The sequence below is a fragment of the Rhinatrema bivittatum genome, chromosome 6 (genome assembly GCF_901001135.1).
Source record: "Rhinatrema bivittatum chromosome 6, aRhiBiv1.1, whole genome shotgun sequence".
In the NCBI taxonomy this organism is placed as follows: domain Eukaryota; kingdom Metazoa; phylum Chordata; class Amphibia; order Gymnophiona; family Rhinatrematidae; genus Rhinatrema; species Rhinatrema bivittatum.
Window position 1 is genome coordinate 11,383,092 of NC_042620.1, and position 18,908 is coordinate 11,401,999.

The window sequence follows — 18,908 nt, forward strand, 5'->3', positions numbered from 1 at the left end:
TGGGTAGTAACTGCTGCTCCGAGCAAGTTACCCCCATGCCTTCTGTAATGGGTAGCAACTGCTGCTCCATGCAGGTTACCCCCATGCCTTCTGTTAAGGGCAGTAACTGCTGCTCCATGCAGGTTACCCCAATGCCTTCTGTAATGGGTAGCAACTGCTGCTCCGTGCAGGTTACCCCATGCCTTCTGTAATGGGTAGTAACTGCTGCTCTGTGCAGGTTACCCCCATGCCTTCTGTAATGGGTAGCAACTGCTGCTCCATGCAGGTTACCCCCATGCCTTCTGTTAAGGGTAGTAACTGCCGCTCCGTGCAGGTTACCCCATGCCTTCTGTTAAGGGTAGTAACTGCTGCTCCATGCATGTTTCCTCCATGTTTCTGTTAAGGGCAGTAACTGCCGCTCTGTGCAGGTTACCCCCATGTTTCTGTTAAGGGCAGTAACTGCTGCTCCATGCAGGTTACCCCCATGCCTTCTGTTAAGGGTAGTAACTGCTGCTCCATGCATGTTTCCTCCATGTTTCTGTTAAGGGCAGTAACTGCCGCTCTGTGCAGGTTACCCCCATGTTTCTGTTAAGGATAATAACTGCTGCTCCGTGCAGGTTACCTCCATGTTTCTGTTAAGAGCAGTAACTGCCGCTCCATGCAGGTTACCCCCATGTTTCTGTTAAGGGTAGTAACTGCTGCTCCATGCATGTTTCCTCCATGTTTCTGTTAAGGGCAGTAACTGCTGCTCCGTGCAGGTTACCCCCATGTTTCTGTTAAGGGTAGTAACTGCCGCTCCATGCAGGTTACCCCCATGTTTCTGTTAAGGGTAGTAACTGCCGCTCCGTGCAGGTTACCCCTTAGCTTCAATTCTATCATTTAGCTTATAGGGATCCTCTGTGTTTATCCCAGTTCTCGTCTTCACCATCTCTTCCATGAATCCACCACCCGTTCTGTGAAGAAATATTTTCTGATATTGTTCCTGGGTTTAACCTTTTGAGCTTCCTATCATCGCCTTTAGAACTACAGTTTTCTTTCTATTGGAAAAGGCTCCATTCCTGTGCATCATTTAAACCCTTCAAGTATTTTAAAGCCTGTATCCTATCTCCCCTGCACCTCCTCTCTTCTGGGGTGTACATATTCAGGTCCTTCAGCCTCTCCTCATAAGTCATTTGATGGAGACCTCCCACTATTTTGGTCGCCCTTCTCTGGATCGCCTCCATCCTGTCTCCATCCTTTCTGAGATTCGGTCTCCAGAACTGAGCACAGTACTCCAGATGAGACCTCACCAAGGACCTGTACAAGGGGATTATCACCTCCTTTTTCTTACTGGTTATTCCTCTCCCTGTGCAGCCCAGCATCCCTCTGGCTTTAGCTGTCGCCTTGTCACATTGCTTTGTAGCCTTCAGATCATCAGACACCATCACCCCAGGGTCCCTCTCCCAGTCTCAGTATCAGTTTTTCACACACACACACACACACACACACACACACACACACACACACACACACACCCCCATCCCGTTACATACTGCTCCTTTGGATTTCTGCTCCAAAATGCATGAGTCTCCACTTCTTGGCATTGAATCCTTGCTGCCAAGCCTTCAACCACTCCTCAACTTTTCTTAAATCGCTTCTCATCTTCTCTACTCCTTCAGTCGTAGCCACTCTGTTGCAGAACTTAGTGTCATCCTGAAAAAGACGAATGTTTCCTTCTAACCCTTCTGCAATATCGCTCACAAAGATATTGAGCAGAACTGGCCCCCAGAAACGATACTTGAAGCTCTCCACTTCTCTCCTCAGAATAGATTCCTGTGAGGGAGTTTATAAAAAAAAAACAAAACTCCCTCAGAACACCTTAAAGGATCGGCAACGGCTATCTGGCCCAGTCCTCCTTAAAAGCCAACGCTGCAAGGTATTCTGGGCCAGGGAGGATCCCTGCAATCTGGGATAAGAAGGCTGAGGAGGCCCCAGAGAGAAGGCAGGAAACCAGCCTAAGCAAAACTGTGTGTATTGCACTGTTGGGAGACTGCTGAGGTAAGCAGCCTCTGCGCTGTACTTTTGGTTTTTGCTTGTAAATAAAGTGAAACCAGCTGGAGTTTGACCTCACTTTTGTACTCCTGGTTGTTTCCCAACCTGTGGCCGCTCTCGAATGACCATAGTTCCATTTAGCACCACTTGATGTCTGTCTGTCAACCAATTTGTAATCCATTCCACCACCTTAGGACCTACTCTCGGGCTTTTCATCCCATTAATAAGCCTCCTATACAAGACTGTATCAAAAACATTTCTAAAATCCAGGTAAATCACATCAAGTGCTTGTCCTTGATCTAATTCTCTAGTCAACTAATCAAAAACATCAATCAGATTCGTTTGATATGACCCTCCTATAGTAAAACCATGTGGCCTTGAATCCAGCAACTCATCAGATTGTAGAGATGTGAATCGGAACTGAAATCCGAACCGATTCTGGTTCCGATTCACATCTCTATTGTAGATTCTTCACTATCCTTTCCTTCAGCAGAGTCTCCATTACTTTTCCCACCACTGAGGTGAGGCTAACCAGTCTGTAGTTTCCAGCCTCCTCTCTGCTCCCACTCTTGTGAAGCGGGACCACCACCGCTCTTCTCCAATCTTGTGTCTCCAAGGATCTATTTGTAACCATTCCACCATTTCAGTGCGTTATCCTAGACTAAAGGTGCTACGGATCTGGGTTCAGGTCCAGATGGGGAGGACGTTTTCTCTTCCAGGACCCCTGGCATTGTCTATCGCCACCTCTGTGATGCTTTCACAGTTACACTCCAAACTCTCCAGAAGATACCAAACAATGAAGAGCAAAATCAGGGGAGCAAAAAATCAGAATTGGGGGAAACCAGGAGGAGCAAAGGGGTCCTTCCATCCCCTAATAAAACAAAAGGGGGTAAACTGTTAGAAAGCAACATTCGAGTTGGTAATAAGTGTTCAAGGGATGATCCGAGCCACAATACCAAAAATCAAAAACATCTTCCGAATTATGATGGCAATGAATATTATTGTCGATTTTTCCATCTTAGGTGTTGGTTTTTTTCTCACCTCCCTTGCACCATTATCCATGGAGAACAATTCTCAACTTGGAATGTAACTGGAATGGGGCTCCATCATAAGGTCAATTGAAAGGTAGAAGAATATCCTCAAACCCCCAAACTACAAGGTAACAGTCCCCAAGTAGAAGAACACCCCATCTTCTACTCAGGTCAAACTCTTCAACTTCTTTCTCAACTGGGAACCTTTGTCAATAGGGGTTGTCCCCTTGAGTCTTTGTCTCAAAATATCTCAATTTCTTCTTACCCTTGCTTCTTCAGATCACTCAGGCAACAAGATCCTTGCCCCAATCCTTTGGGATACTGGGGATACGCCCTTCCCTTCAGACTGATCAAGTTCAAAGTCCTAAAATCTTATTCAGAAGTCCATCAATGTCCAAATATGAAAAGTGATGAGGAGAGGTCCACCCAGAAGTAGCAGTAAATCTTCTCTTGAGATCCTGTGAAAAATTTCAAAGTCCACTCTTCTTCATCAAGATCCTGGAGGGATACAAACCTCTCAGTAGTGACTGAAACCTTGAAGGGATTTCCTTCTCCTAGGCTGAATTCCTGGGGGGGGGATCTTCTACTCCTAAAAATATCTTGCTTGAGATCCTGGAGGAATCTCTAGCAGTGACCCTACCTCTTCCTCTATCACCTTCCCACTGAAGCACTGAGCATGCTCCAGGGGTCTGTATAACCTAGATGTCACACACCCAAAAAGATGGGGCTATAGTCATGGGAGGAATTCTAAAATGCAAACCCCCTCCTACTATCCCTAGTTAGAAAATCAATGGGAAATATTAGCGACCGGCGAAACCTGGTTATATACCGTATTTAACAGGTCCTTCAGCAGACTCGCCAGGACATCTCTGAGCTCCCTCAGTGTTCTGGAAAGCAACTCATTCAGCCCCATGGCCTTGTTCACTTTCAGGTTTGATAATTCCACTCAAAGACTCTCTATCCCACCCCATCAGTACTTTTGCCAACCAGTAATGGTCTTTCTCCATGGTCTTCTTTAGTGAACACCGAACCAAAGTATTTATTTAATAGTTTTTGCTATTTTTTAATCTTTGCACTACAATGAAGTCAACAGAGTTAGACCGGAGGTACAGCAGAGGTTGCACCAAGACCAATCTCGAGAGACTACGCTCAGGATCATCCCTTGATCCAGGACACCCTGAAGAAATGGTTGGGAACCAGATAGTGGGTCTGCAGTGTGAGCAGTGATGGCCACTCCCAGAGAGCGAAGGACTGAATTTGGCCGGGGTCATGGCTGTGACCTCATGTCATCCTCACTGGCAATCTTAAAAGGTAACTAGTTGCTGGGCTTCCTCCACGTTGGTGCCGTATCCTATTCCTTGATCAGCTCATGGTTTGAAGAGGACCAGAGAAGAGAGGATTCTGTTTCGGGATGTGTCTGCGTGTTAATGATTTAGTGTAGGTGCGCCTTGCTTGACCTTCCGGCTGGACAGTTCCAGGCAGAAATCACGGAGGACTGTTTCCTCCAGCTCTGGAGGAAGGACTTATTTCAAAAGCTGGCGACTTACCCAGTCAAGAGGGTTGGAAGGCACGAAGACTTCCTAGTGCACAACAACTTTGTGGTTTTAAGAGTGTAAGAAAATACACATTTCTAGAAAAATACACAAAACCGTAACATTTTGAAAAAAAATCTTACACATTTTAAAAATCTTGGTAAAGCAATCATGAAGTATGAAAATGGTCCTTCAACAATTTGTTGCTGTTAAGTGCTTTTTGGCTATGACAATTGTCTAATTAATTTAACTTTCTAGCCCAGGTGACCAGTGTCTTGCGCTACCTGTACAGAGCCCAGCACTACGGCCGCAGGCTGGGAGATGGCGTATTTTCAGTGGTCGAGCGAACTGTTGTGGGGGGGAGGGGTGTTGAGGTTTCTGGTGAGCCCCTGAGCCCTATTTTCCCGGTGGGACAGGGGCTACACCAGGATGTTATATTGGCGCTGCACCGCTAATAAGCTAGGGAGGCTTATCAAGTGGACGCTGCTCTTTCCACCCATGTGGATAAAACCAGGATTAGATCGGCCTGGCCCGAGGCAGTGAGGCCAGTTGGTGACTGCTTGTGCTACCTTGATTTTGAAGGTGACAGGAAGGTTTGGCTTTGCTGAAGGAGGTGATGGGGGTGTGCGGACATCCGACCGGGCCAGACCACACTGGCAGCAACTTGCCTGTCTATTCACAGAAGCTCGTGGCTTCTCCGCTGGTGAGTTTCTCAGATCCCCCTTCCCATCACTCAGGAGCAGCGTGAATTGAACCTTGATCAGATGGTCAGGCATTGCCCGGCCACCCTGGCCCTCTGCACATCTCTCTGCAGGAGGATCCGGCCCGTCCATCCAGCGATGCAGAGCCAAACCAAGTTCTGCAAACAAACCCTTCCTGGTGGCTTTTGCCCTTTGTAAAACCAGGGAAAAGGCGTCGCAGACCACCTGAGATTCAGACAGCTTTAGTGGCGTGACAGTTTTACCTGTGTTACCAAGGTAATAAATAGGACAAGATTATAGCAGAGTAAGAACAGTCAAGTCAGGTCACGGGTCCCGGGTCCCAGGTTTTAGTGCTTCCAGGCCTGCAGTCCACGCACACGGCAAGCCCGGGCGCCCTCTGCTGGCCGGCGTGGCACTCGCAGGGACCTCGGGGCTGTGTTGGGCTGCCGGATTAATGGAGAAATCTACGGAAGAAACAAGGAGCCCAGTGGCTTCCTCTGCCATTGTCATCGAGTGCAGGAGAGAGAAAACTATCAGTCCTACTGAGAAATATGGGGAAACATCCCCAGAGGACAAACAGGTGGCGCTGCCCCTCCCTGCGGGCAGCCTGCTAAAGCTGCCTTTTCCACCAAGGTCGCTCCCTCTCATTTGTGTCTTGTCCCACTGCCCCATTTCTCTTTTGACTGCTGCTCCTTCCTCTCCCCCTTCCTATTCCCTCCACACCTCTTGCACAGCGATGCCTAAGGAAGGGCGGGGGAAATCATTTGCAAATGAATTTCCTTTGCAAAACCTGGAATCCACACGGGGCTTGAGGTTTTGCACAAGTTGCAAAGCATTTCAAGATGTAGGAGATAAAATGCAGGAGGCTGGGCCAGAGAAAAGCTGTTCGCGTCCTCCATCCTGGGGATTTGGATATCCTTCCAGATTAATTTGAGGAGTATCTGATCACGCTGGCAACGCTTGCACCCATACTCATGAATAAACCAGCTCAGGACGCTGCCAGCACTGCGGATCAGGAATGAGGGATGTTGGCAGGGAGCAGTGAGTGGAGGAGGTGGATTAAGCTACATAATGCTAATTTCCACTGCACTGTTTGTTTGGCTTTTTTTGTCAGAAGAAAGTAATGGGGCTGCTTACTCTGTAGATAAATCTTTCATGCATCATTATCAGTGTGCCTCAGAGCCAATTTCCAAACAGCCTGTCTAGTTACAACCTACACCCATGGTTCTCTCACATGTACGGTATGCAGATTTCAGGACAGGTGGTCTCTGCATTGTCTCTTGAAAATTGGCAAGTGGACAGGATAGGCGCTGAAAGCGACTGCACCTCTGCAGCTATCAGTGCAGGCGCTAAAAACATCTGCATACTCTGCAGTTATCAGTGCAGGCGCTAAAAACATCTGCATACTCTGCAGTTATCAGTGCAGGTGCTAAAAGTATCCACGTACTCTGCAGTTATCACTGCAGGTGCTAAAAGTATCCACGTACTCTGCAGCTATCAGTGCAGGTGCTAAAAGTATCCACGTACTCTGCAGCTATCAGTGCAGGTGCTAAAAACATCTGCATACTCTGCAGTTATCAGTGCAGGTGCTAAAAGTATCCACGTACTCTGCAGTTATCAGTGCAGGTGCTAAAAGTATCCACGTACTCTGCAGCTATCGGTGCAGGCGCTAAAAACATCTGCGTACTCTGCAGTTATCGGTGCAGGTGCTAAAAGTATCCACGTACTCTGCAGTTATCAGTGCAGGTGCTAAAAGTATCCACGTACTCTGCAGTTATCAGTGCAGGCGCTAAAAACATCTGCGTACTCTGCAGTTATCAGTGCAGGTGCTAAAAGTATCCACATACTCTGCAGTTATCAGTGCAGGTGCTAAAAGTATCCACGTACTCTGCAGCTATCGGTGCAGGTGCTAAAAGTATCCACGTACTCTGCAGTTATCAGTGCAGGCGCTAAAAACATCTGCGTACTCTGCAGTTATCAGTGCAGGTGCTAAAAGTATCCATGTACTCTGCAGTTATCAGTGCAGGTGCTAAAAGTATCCACGTACTCTGTAGCTATCTGTGCAGGTGCTAAAAGTATCCACGTACTCTGCAGCTATCTGTGCAGGTGCTAAAAGTATCCACGTACTCTGCAGTTATCAGTGCAGGTGCTAAAAGCATCCACGTACTCTGCAGCTTTTATCGTTGCAGATGCTAAAAGGGTCCACGTTCTCTGCAGCTATCAGTACAGGTGCTAAAAACATCCATGTACTCTGCAGCTATCAGTGCAGGTGTTAAAAGTGACTGCATACTCTGCAGCTGCTATTGGTGCAAGCAGTAAAAGCATCCACATACTCTCCAGGTATCATGAAGGAGTTAAATGTGTCCATGTACACTGCAGCTGCTATCGGCGCAGGCGCTAAAGGTGTCCACATATTCTACAAGTGCTCGCAGTGCAGGCACTAAAATCATCCACTTACTCTGCAGCTATCGGTGCAGGTGCTAAAAGCATCCGCACACTTTGCAGCTACTATTGGTGAAGGCACTAAAGGCATCCATGTACTCTCCAGCTATCGTAAAGGAGCTAAATGTGTCCATGTTCTCTGCAGCTGCTATTGGTGCAGGCAGTAAAAGTGTCCACATATTCTACAGCTGCTATCAGTGCAGGTGCTAAAAGCATCCGTGTATTCTGTAGCTGCTATCGCTCCAGGCACTAAAAGCATCTGCGTACTCTGTAGCTGCTACCAGTGCAGGTAATAAAGGTGTACACATATTCTGTAGCTGCTATCAGTGCAGGCACTAAATGTGTCCACATATTCTATATCTGCTCTCAGTGCAGGCGCTAAAATCATCCACATACTCTGCAGCTATCAGTTTCGGTGCTAAATGCACCCACATGCTCTGCAGGTACTATTGGTGCAAGCACTAAAAGTATCCATGTACTTTCCAGCTATCATGCAGGTGCTAAAGGTGTTCACATATTCTGCAGCTGCTATCCCTGCAGTACACCCTGTACTAACACTGATTGATGACTCCCCTTGCAGTGCACCCTACAGTAACACTGACTGATGAATCCTCCTACAGTGCACCTGCAGTAACACTGACTGATGATTCCCCCTACAGTGTACCCAGTATTCACACAGAATGATGACAGCTCTCACAGTACACCCTGCCATGAGTGATGACTTCCTCCACAGCGGACTCTGCACTAACACTTACTGATGACTCCCTCAGGTGGCTCTCTTTGTATTAACACTATGTGTGTGATGACTCCCTCCACAGTGTATCCTGCACTAACATGGTCTAATAACTCCCCCTGAGCTGTACTCTACACTAACGCTGACTGATGATTCCCTCCAGTGGCACAACCATGCATTATCACTGTGTGATGACTCTCTCCACAGTGTACCCTGCACTGACACTGACTGATGACTCCCTGCAGTGGTGCACTGTGCATTAACACTGTGTGATGACTCTCATGTACCCTGCACTGTCACTGACTGATGACTCCCTATAGTGGTGCACTGTGCATTAACACTGTGTGATGAACCTGCACTGACACTGACTGATGACTCCCTACAGTGGTGTGCTGTGCATTAATACTGTGTGATGACTCTCGTGTACCCTGCACTGACACTGACTGATGACTCCCTCCAGTGGTGCACTGTGCATTAACACTGTGTGATGACTCTCACATACCCTGCACTGACACTGACTGATGACTCCCTGCAGTGGTGCACTGTGCATTAACACTGTGTGATGACTCTCATGTACCCTGCACTGACACTGACTGATGACTCCCTACAGTGGTGCACTGTGCATTAACACTGTGTGATGACTCTCATGTACCCTGCACTGACACTGACTGATGACTCCCTACAGTGGTGCACTGTGCATTTACACTGTGTGATGACTCTCGCATACCCTGCACTGACACTGACTGATGACTCCCTGCAGTGGTGCACTGTGCATTAACACTGTGTGATGACTCTCATGTACCCTGCACTGACACTGACTGATGACTCCCTACAGTGGTGCACTGTGCATTAACACTGTGTGATGACTCTCATGTACCCTGCACTGACACTGACTGATGACTCCCTACAGTGGTGTGCTGTGCATTTACACTGTGTGAAGACTCTCGCATACCCTGCACTGTCACTGACTGATGATTCCCTCCAGTGGTGCACTGTGCATTAACACTGTGTGATGACTCTCACATACCCTGCACTGACACTGACTGATGACTCCCTACAGTGGTGCACTGTGCATTAACACTATGTGATGACTCTCATGTACCCTGCACTGACACTGACTGATGACTCCCTACAGTGGTGCACTGTGCATTAACACTATGTGATGACTCTCATGTACCCTGCACTGACACTGACTGATGACTCCCTACAGTGGTGCACTGTGCATTAACACTGTGTGATGACTCTCACATACCCTGCACTGACACTGACTGATGACTCCCTACAGTGGTGCACTGTGCATTAACACTATGTGATGACTCTCACATACCCTGCACTGACACTGACTGATGACTCCCTACAGTGGTGCACTGTGCATTAACACTATGTGATGACTCTCATGTACCCTGCACTGACACTGACTGATGACTCCCTACAGTGGTGCACTGTGCATTAACACTATGTGATGACTCTCATGTACCCTGCACTGACACTGACTGATGACTCCCTACAGTGGTGCACTGTGCATTAACACTGTGTGATGACTCTCACATACCCTGCACTGACACTGACTGATGACTCCCTACAGTGGTGAACTGTGCATTAACACTATGTGATGACTCTCATGTACCCTGCACTGACACTGACTGATGACTCCCTACAGTGGTGCACTGTGCATTAACACTATGTGATGACTCTCATGTACCCTGCACTGACACTGACTGATGACTCCCTACAGTGGTGCACTGTGCATTAACACTGTGTGATGACTCTCACATACCCTGCACTGACACTGACTGATGACTCCCTGCAGTGGTGCACTGTGCATTAACACTGTGTGATGACTCTCATGTACCCTGCACTGACACTGACTGATGACTCCCTACAGTGGTGCACTGTGCATTAACACTGTGTGATGAACCTGCACTGTCACTGACTGATGATTCCCTACAGTGGTGCACTGTGTATTAACACTGTGTGATGAACCTGCACTGTCACTGACTGATGACTCCCTACAGTGGTGCATTGTGCATTTACACTGTGTGATGACTCTCACATACCCTGCACTGACACTGACTGATGACTCCCTACAGTGGTGAACTGTGCATTAACACTATGTGATGACTCTCATGTACCCTGCACTGACACTGACTGATGACTCCCTACAGTGGTGCACTGTGCATTAACACTATGTGATGACTCTCATGTACCCTGCACTGACACTGACTGATGACTCCCTACAGTGGTGCACTGTGCATTAACACTGTGTGATGACTCTCACATACCCTGCACTGACACTGACTGATGACTCCCTGCAGTGGTGCACTGTGCATTAACACTGTGTGATGAACCTGCACTGTCACTGCCTGATGACTCCCTACAGTGGTGCATTGTGCATTAACACTGTGTGATGAACCTGCACTGTCACTGACTGATGACTCCCTACAGTGGTGCACTGTGCATTAACACTGTGTGATGACTCTCGCATACCCTGCACTGACACTGACTGATGACTCCCTGCAGTGGTGCACTGTGCATTAACACTGTGTGATGACTCTCATGTACCCTGCACTGACACTGACTGATGACTCCCTACAGTGGTGCACTGTGCATTAACACTGTGTGATGAACCTGCACTGTCACTGACTGATGATTCCCTACAGTGGTGCACTGTGTATTAACACTGTGTGATGAACCTGCACTGTCACTGACTGATGACTCCCTACAGTGGTGCATTGTGCATTTACACTGTGTGATGACTCTCATGTACCCTGCACTGACACTGACTGATGACTCCCCCAGCAGTGTGCACCCCATTCCTGGTTCTTCTGTAATCTCTGTAACTCTAATGTCCTCTGGGCAGCCAGGGTTGGGTCTAGGGCACTACCTCTGACCCTGGGCACTGCTTTTTCTGTAACTGCCTCCCACTGCGGCTCCTCCTGGCAGAGGGATGGCGAAATTCTGTAACTGACTAAGCATGAAGTGATGGGAGCTGTCGCCCAGCAGCACCTGCAGGGGATTGAGTTTCACTGTGGTGAGTGATGGGAGATAGCACAGGCACACACCCTCTCAGCCAGCAACTTCAGAGCAAGGACACTCACCCTGGGAAGAATTTAACTCATTCTGCACCCACCCAGGATCACACAAGCCCGGAGCCATGGGAGAAGACAGGGTGCAGGAGGTGCGGCCAGCCCAAGCCTTCCCAAGAGATCCCTGCACCTTTCACGTATTCAGGCTGCTTCTTTTCCTGGACCTGGCTCACCCACTATTTAGTTTGGAAGCAGAACAAGGTTCTATTTTTAATTTTTTTTTTTAAAGAAATGTAGTAGAAGTCTGGGCATGTCGAGTGACAGAGTGGAAGGCAGAAAGGGAATGTTATTGGAGACGTACTGTCAGTTATAAAGTCTGCAAGAGCCGAGAAGCACACGGGCGCTGGCCACAACTCCCTCATTCCCTTGCACATGCACACATATACATTCCTATCCAGACAAAGACTGTATGTACATGTGTTCATGCACACGGAGAGCCACGCGTACACTCACATGCACACATATACATTCCTATCCACACAAAGACTGTATGTACATGTGTTCATGCACACGGAGAGCCACGCGTACACTCACATGCACACATATACATTCCTATCCACACAAAGACTGTATGTACATGTGTTCATGCACACGGAGAGCCACGCGTACACTCACATGCACACATATATATTCCTATCTAGACAAAGACTGTATGTACATGTGTTCATGCACACGGAGAGCCACGCGTACACTCATATGCACACATATATATTCCTATCCACACAAAGACTGTATGTACATGTGTTCATGCACACGGAGAGCCACGCGTACACTCACATGCACACATATACATTCCTATCCAGACAAAGACTGTATGTACATGTGTTCATGCACACGGAGAGCCACGCGTACACTCACATGCACACATATACATTCCTATCCAGACAAAGACTGTATGTACATGTGTTCATGCACACGGAGAGCCACGCGTACACTCATATGCACACATATATATTCCTATCCACACAAAGACTGTATGTACATGTGTTCATGCACACGGAGAGCCACGCGTACACTCACATGCACACATATATATTCCTATCCACACAAAGACTGTATGTACATGTGTTCATGCACACGGAGAGCCACGCGTACACTCACATGCACACATATATATTCCTATCTAGACAAAGACTGTATGTACATGTGTTCATGCACACGGAGAGCCACGCGTACACTCACATGCACACATATACATTCCTATCCACACAAAGACTGTATGTACATGTGTTCACGCGCACGGAGAGCCACGCGTACACTCACATGCACACATATACATTCCTATCCAGACAAAGACTGTATGTACATGTGTTCATGCACACGGAGAGCCACGCGTACACTCACATGCACACATATACATTCCTATCCACACAAAGACTGTATGTACATGTGTTCACGCACACGGAGAGCCACGCGTACACTCACATGCACACATATACATTCCTATCCAGACAAAGACTGTATGTACATGTGTTCACGCACACGGAGAACCACGCATACACTCACATGCACACACACACACACACACACACAAGTACACTCTCGTGTTCACAAACCCACATGCACACACAGACTTTGGAGCAGTCCCGAGAGGCTGGGAAGATGAGACAGAGTTTTCTCCCAAGCTCACCTGACCACCCTGCCTTCACCAGGGCACCAAGGAGCACAGCTACCCCAGAGTTTAGCTGTTCTGTGTTGATTTAGACCCTCTGGGCTGCTCATCTAACAAAGCCTTCACCAGGGCACCAAGGAGCACGTGCAGTGACCTTGCTCAGCATCTGGCAGGGTGGTCAGGTGAGCTTGGGAGAAAGCTGGTTTCCATTTGATGACAAACAGCACATCAACACCCTGCCTAAGTTTTCTACAGAAGGAGCTTCCAAAATCTTTAAGCACTTGTTTATGTCTCTGGACTAAAGCAGACATTGCAAACATAACTAGCATGTGTGTTTGCCCAGAAAATTAAGGAAGGCAAACAAAACCGAAGAGGGGAAAACCCAATGAAAATGAAACTTTTATGTGGTTTAGTTCATTGAAGGGACAGCATCAGTGCTGGGGTAAAAGGACTGTGTGGCATTTCTTAACAGTCATGACGCAGCAGCAGCAGCACAGATATGCAAATTAGCACAGCAGAGCCTCCACTGCAGCTCATTAGGAAATGATTCTGCAGGCATAGCCAATGCTGTTGCTTCAATTTGCATCGGTTTGTTTCTGCTCTTCCCCAGAAAAGAAACCAGAAGCTTCGCGGAGAGGCGTGAGTATTGGATTCCTGCCCTCCCACACCGTGCACAGGCAGGTTACCTCGTTTGCAGAGGAAGGGATGTGCACATTTACAGTTCAGCATTTTCACAATGATCAAACCACTTTTGCAAGGTTTTCTTGTTTTCCTGTTCTTCCATGGTGCAGCGCTACACGTGTGCAGATTAAAGTTTTCAAAGCTGGCCAGTCCTGCTGATATCTACTAACAAGAATTCATTTACTTCATCTGGAAGAGTATTAATCCTGCTGCAAGTGTGTCCATGATGTGCGGAAATATTCAGTCCAAACCTCTTGCAAGGCTGCTTGATGTGTGATGAAGGATTGTGTATTATTCACTTCCCTCCTTAGACTTTCATTAACAGCTGTTCCATGTACGGTACAGGACCACGGGAGCCACCGATTGTGGCCTTGTGTTTGTCACAGGTGGGGGTCTCCGTCTGGTTTCTTCAATGAAATGATGGGTGTTGCCCTCTTTTTTAGAGGAAGGTGATAGACTCAGAGCGGGCAATAATCAAAGCTCATTTCCACTAAGTTAATAGCATAAATGGGTCCTGTCATTATTGCCTGCCATCCTCATGGGTTAAAACGAGTGCATGTATGTCAATAATGCATGTACCTGTACCTAAGTACATTGTAGGCATTCCCAGGGGTGGGGGTGAGGTTAGGTTGGGGGAGCAACTGTGTGTGTAGTTCTTTGTGTATGGCCTTATCTAGAACTCCCCTAAAGCTGAAGACTTCCAGATAGCTAAATTCTAAGTGTTTCCAGCCAGTTTCTGCACAGGAGAATGTGTCCTGTGTTCACTTATCCGCTCTGGTACGTGCAGGCGCCATGGTAGACACTCACAACAGGACCCTGCAATGCTCACACTGTTCTTCTGGTAGTGACTCTGGGCAATGCTGAGGCCAGCCTGCTTAGGAGTGAGAGGACGGTGAACGAGGCTCTCCAGTTCATTACCCTGAGGCTTGGGTTCTTTGCCTTATTCAATACCATGAGAGAAGGCGTCTGGCAGATCTTCTTTTTCTTTAAGATCTGTGACTTTGTGAAGACAACACACTCATGCAAAAGTGACACCAGCCGTCCTTACATTGACCTGAATCTACCACGTGATTTCCCCCAGAGTGGAAACGTGAAGATATCAAGTTTGCCTTCTCTTGTTTTCCTTGGATTGGCAGGAAATTTGGCCAATGGTCATTGCAAATCAAGTGTATTTTGTTGACAAATTTCATGTATTGTGACTGGAAGGAGAAAAAAATTTCCAGGGGCTTCTTCAAGGACTCCACAGAAAAGACAATCTCACACCCAAAATTTGCAAGGTTCTGCCAGCCAACAAGTTCAGCAAAGTACGCTATGACCCTTTTATTGTACCACGGCAGAACTTACATTCTGGATGATTACATATGGCCTGGATGAGAAATGTGCCTTCAGCATAGCCACATCAAAACATTTCTCTATGGTAATGCCAGAGACCCTAATAAGTAAGTATATGATCGCTTATGAAGTTGATCCTACAACACCTAAGAATATATGAACGGCCATGCTGGGTCAGACCAAAGGTCCATCAAGCCCACTATCCTGTCTCCACCAGTGCACAATCCAAGTCACAAGTACCTGGCAGGATCCCAAGGGGTACAGAGAGTCCAAGCTGCTTATCCCAAGAACGTGCCGTGGATTTCTGCAACTCCACCTTAAGAATGGTTTATGGACTTCTCCTCCCGCAATTTATCCAAACCTTTTTTAAAAGCAACTACACTAATAGCTTTCACCACATCCTCTGGCAACGAATTCCAAAGTTTAATTATACATTAAGAAAAAAATATGTAGTCTTATTAGTTTTAAATGTATTACCCAGTAACTTCATTGTGTGTTCCCTGGTCTTTGTACTTTTCAAAAGAGTAAACAACTGATTAATGTTTACTCGTTCCAATCCACTCCACTCTTCACACTCCTCTATCTTCATCTCCCCTCAACCGTCTCTTCTCCAACTGAAGAGTCCTAACCTCTTTAGTCTTTCCTCATAGGAGAATTCTTACATCCCCTTTATTATTTTGGTCGCCCTTCTCTGTACCTTTTCTAATTCTGCTCTATCTTTCTTGAGATGTGGTGACCAGAACTGCACACAATACTCAGGATGAGGTCGCACCATGGAGCAATACAGAGACATTATGATATTCTCTGTTTTATTCTCCATTCCTTTCCTAATAATCCCCAGCATTCTGTTTGTGTATGATATATGAACACAAGATGAGGATGCACCATGGAGTGATACAGAGACATTATGATATTCTTTGTTTTATTCTCCATTCCTTTCCTAATAATCCCCAGCATTCTGTTGTGTATGATATATGAACACAAGATGAGGATGCACCATGGAGTGATACAGAGGCATTATGATATTCTCTGTTTTATTCTCCATTCCTTTCCTAATAATCCCCAGCATTCTGTTTGTGTATGATATATGAACACAAGATGAGGATGCACCATGGAGTGATACAGAGGCATTATGATATTCTCTGTTTTATTCTCCATTCCTTTCCTAATAATCCCCGGCATTCTGTTTGTGTATGATATATGAACACAAGATGAGGATGCACCATGGAGTGATACAGAGGCATTATGATATTCTCTGTTTTATTCTCCCATTCCTTTCCTAATAATCCCCAGCATTCTGTTTGTGTATGATATATGAACACAAGATGAGGATGCACCCATGGAGTGATACAGAGACATTATGATACTCTCTGTTTTATTCTCCATTCCTTTCCTAAGATCCCCAGCATTCTGTTGTGTATGATATATGAACACAAGATGAGGTCGCACCATGGAGTGATACAGAGACATTATGATATTCTCTGTTTTATTCTCCATTCCTTTCCTAATAATCCCCGCATTCTGTTTGTGTATGATATATGAACACAAGATGAGGTCGACACCATGCAGTGATACAGAGACATTATGATATTCTCTGTTTTATTCTCCATTCCTTTCCTAATAATCCCCAGCATTCTGTTTGTGTATGATATATGAACACAAGATGAGGATGCACCATGGAGTGATACAGAGACATTATGATATTCTCTGTTTTATTCTCCATTCCTTTCCTAATAATCCCAGCATTCTGTTTGTGTATGATATATGAACACAAGATGAGGATGCACCATGGAGTGATACAGAGACATTATGATATTCTCTGTTTTATTCTCCATTCCTTTCCCTAATAATCCCCAGCATTCTGTTTGTGTATGATATATGAACACAAGATGAGGATGCACCATGGAGTGATACAGAGACATTATGATATTCTCTGTTTTATTCTCCATTCCTTCCCTAATAATCCCCAGCATTCTGTGTGTGTATGATATATGAACACCAAGATGAGGATGCACCATGGAGTGATACAGAGGCAGTGTGATATTCTCTGTTTTATTCTCCATTCCTTTCCTAATAATCCCACAGCATTCTGTTGTGTATGATATATGAACACAAGATGAGGATGCACCATGGAGTGATACAGAGGCATTATGATATTCTCTGTTTTATTCTCCGCTCCTTCCCTAATAATCCCGTGCATTCTGTTTGTGTATGATATATGAACACAAGATGAGGATGCACCATGGAGTGATACAGAGGCATTATGATATTCTCTGTTTTATTCTCCATTCCTTTCCTAATAATCCCCAGCATTCTGTGTGTGTATGATATATGAACACAAGATGAGGATGCACCATGGAGTGAAACAGAGGCATTATGATATTCTCTGTTTTATTCTCCATTCCTTTCCTAATAATCCCCAGCATTCTGTTTGTGTATGATATATGAACACAAGATGAGGATGCACCATGGAGTGATACAGAGACATTATGATATTCTCTGCTTTATTCTCCATTCCTTTCCTAATAATCCCCAGCATTCTGTTTGTGTATGATATATGAACACAAGATGAGGATGCACCATGGAGTGATACAGAGACATTATGATATTTCTCTGTTTTATTCTCCATTCCTTTCTAATAATCCCCAGCATTCTGTTTGTGTATGATATATGAACACAAGATGAGGATGCACCATGGAGTGATACAGAGACATTATGATATTCTCTGTTTTATTCTCCATTCCTTTCCTAATAATCCCCAGCATTCTGTTTGTGTATGATATATGAACACAAGATGAGGATGCACCATGGAGTGATACAGAGACATTATGATATTCTCTGTTTTATTCTCCATCCCTTTCCTAATATCCCCAGCATTCTGTTTGTGTATGATATATGAACACAAGATGAGGATGCACCATGGAGTGATACAGAGACATTAGGATATTCTCTGTTTTATTCTCCATTCCCTTCCTATAATCCCCAGCATTCTGTTTGTGTATGATATATGAACACAAGATGAGGATGCACCATGGAGTGATACAGAGACATTAGGATATTCTCTGTTTTATTCTCCATTCCTTTCCTAATAATCCCCAGCATTCTGTTTGTGTATGATATATGAACACAAGATGAGGATGCACCATGGAGTGATACAGAGCATTATGATATTCTCTGTTTTATTCTCCATTCCTTCCCTAATAATCCCAGCATTCTGTTTGTGTATGATATATGAACACAAGATGAGGATGCACCATGGAGTGATACAGAGACATTATGATATTCTCTGTTTTATTCTCCATTCCTTTCCTAATAATCCCCAGCATTCTGTTTGTGTATGATATATGAACACAAGATGAGGATGCACCATGGAGTGATACAGAGGCATTATGATATTCTCTGTTTTATTCTCCATTCCTTTCCTAATAATCCCCGCATTCTGTTTGTGTATGATATATGAACACAAGATGAGGATGCACCATGGAGTGATACAGAGACATTATGATATTCTCTGTTTTATTTCCATTCCTTTCCTAATAATCCCCAGCATTCTGTTTGTGTATGATATGAACACAAATGAGGATGCACCATGGAGTGAAACAGAGACATTATAATGTCTCTGTTTTATTCTCCATTCCTTTCCTAATAATCCCCAGCATTCTGTTTGTGTATGATATATGAACACAAGATGAGGATGCACCATGGAGTGATACAGAGACATTATGATATTCTCTGTTTTATTCTCCAT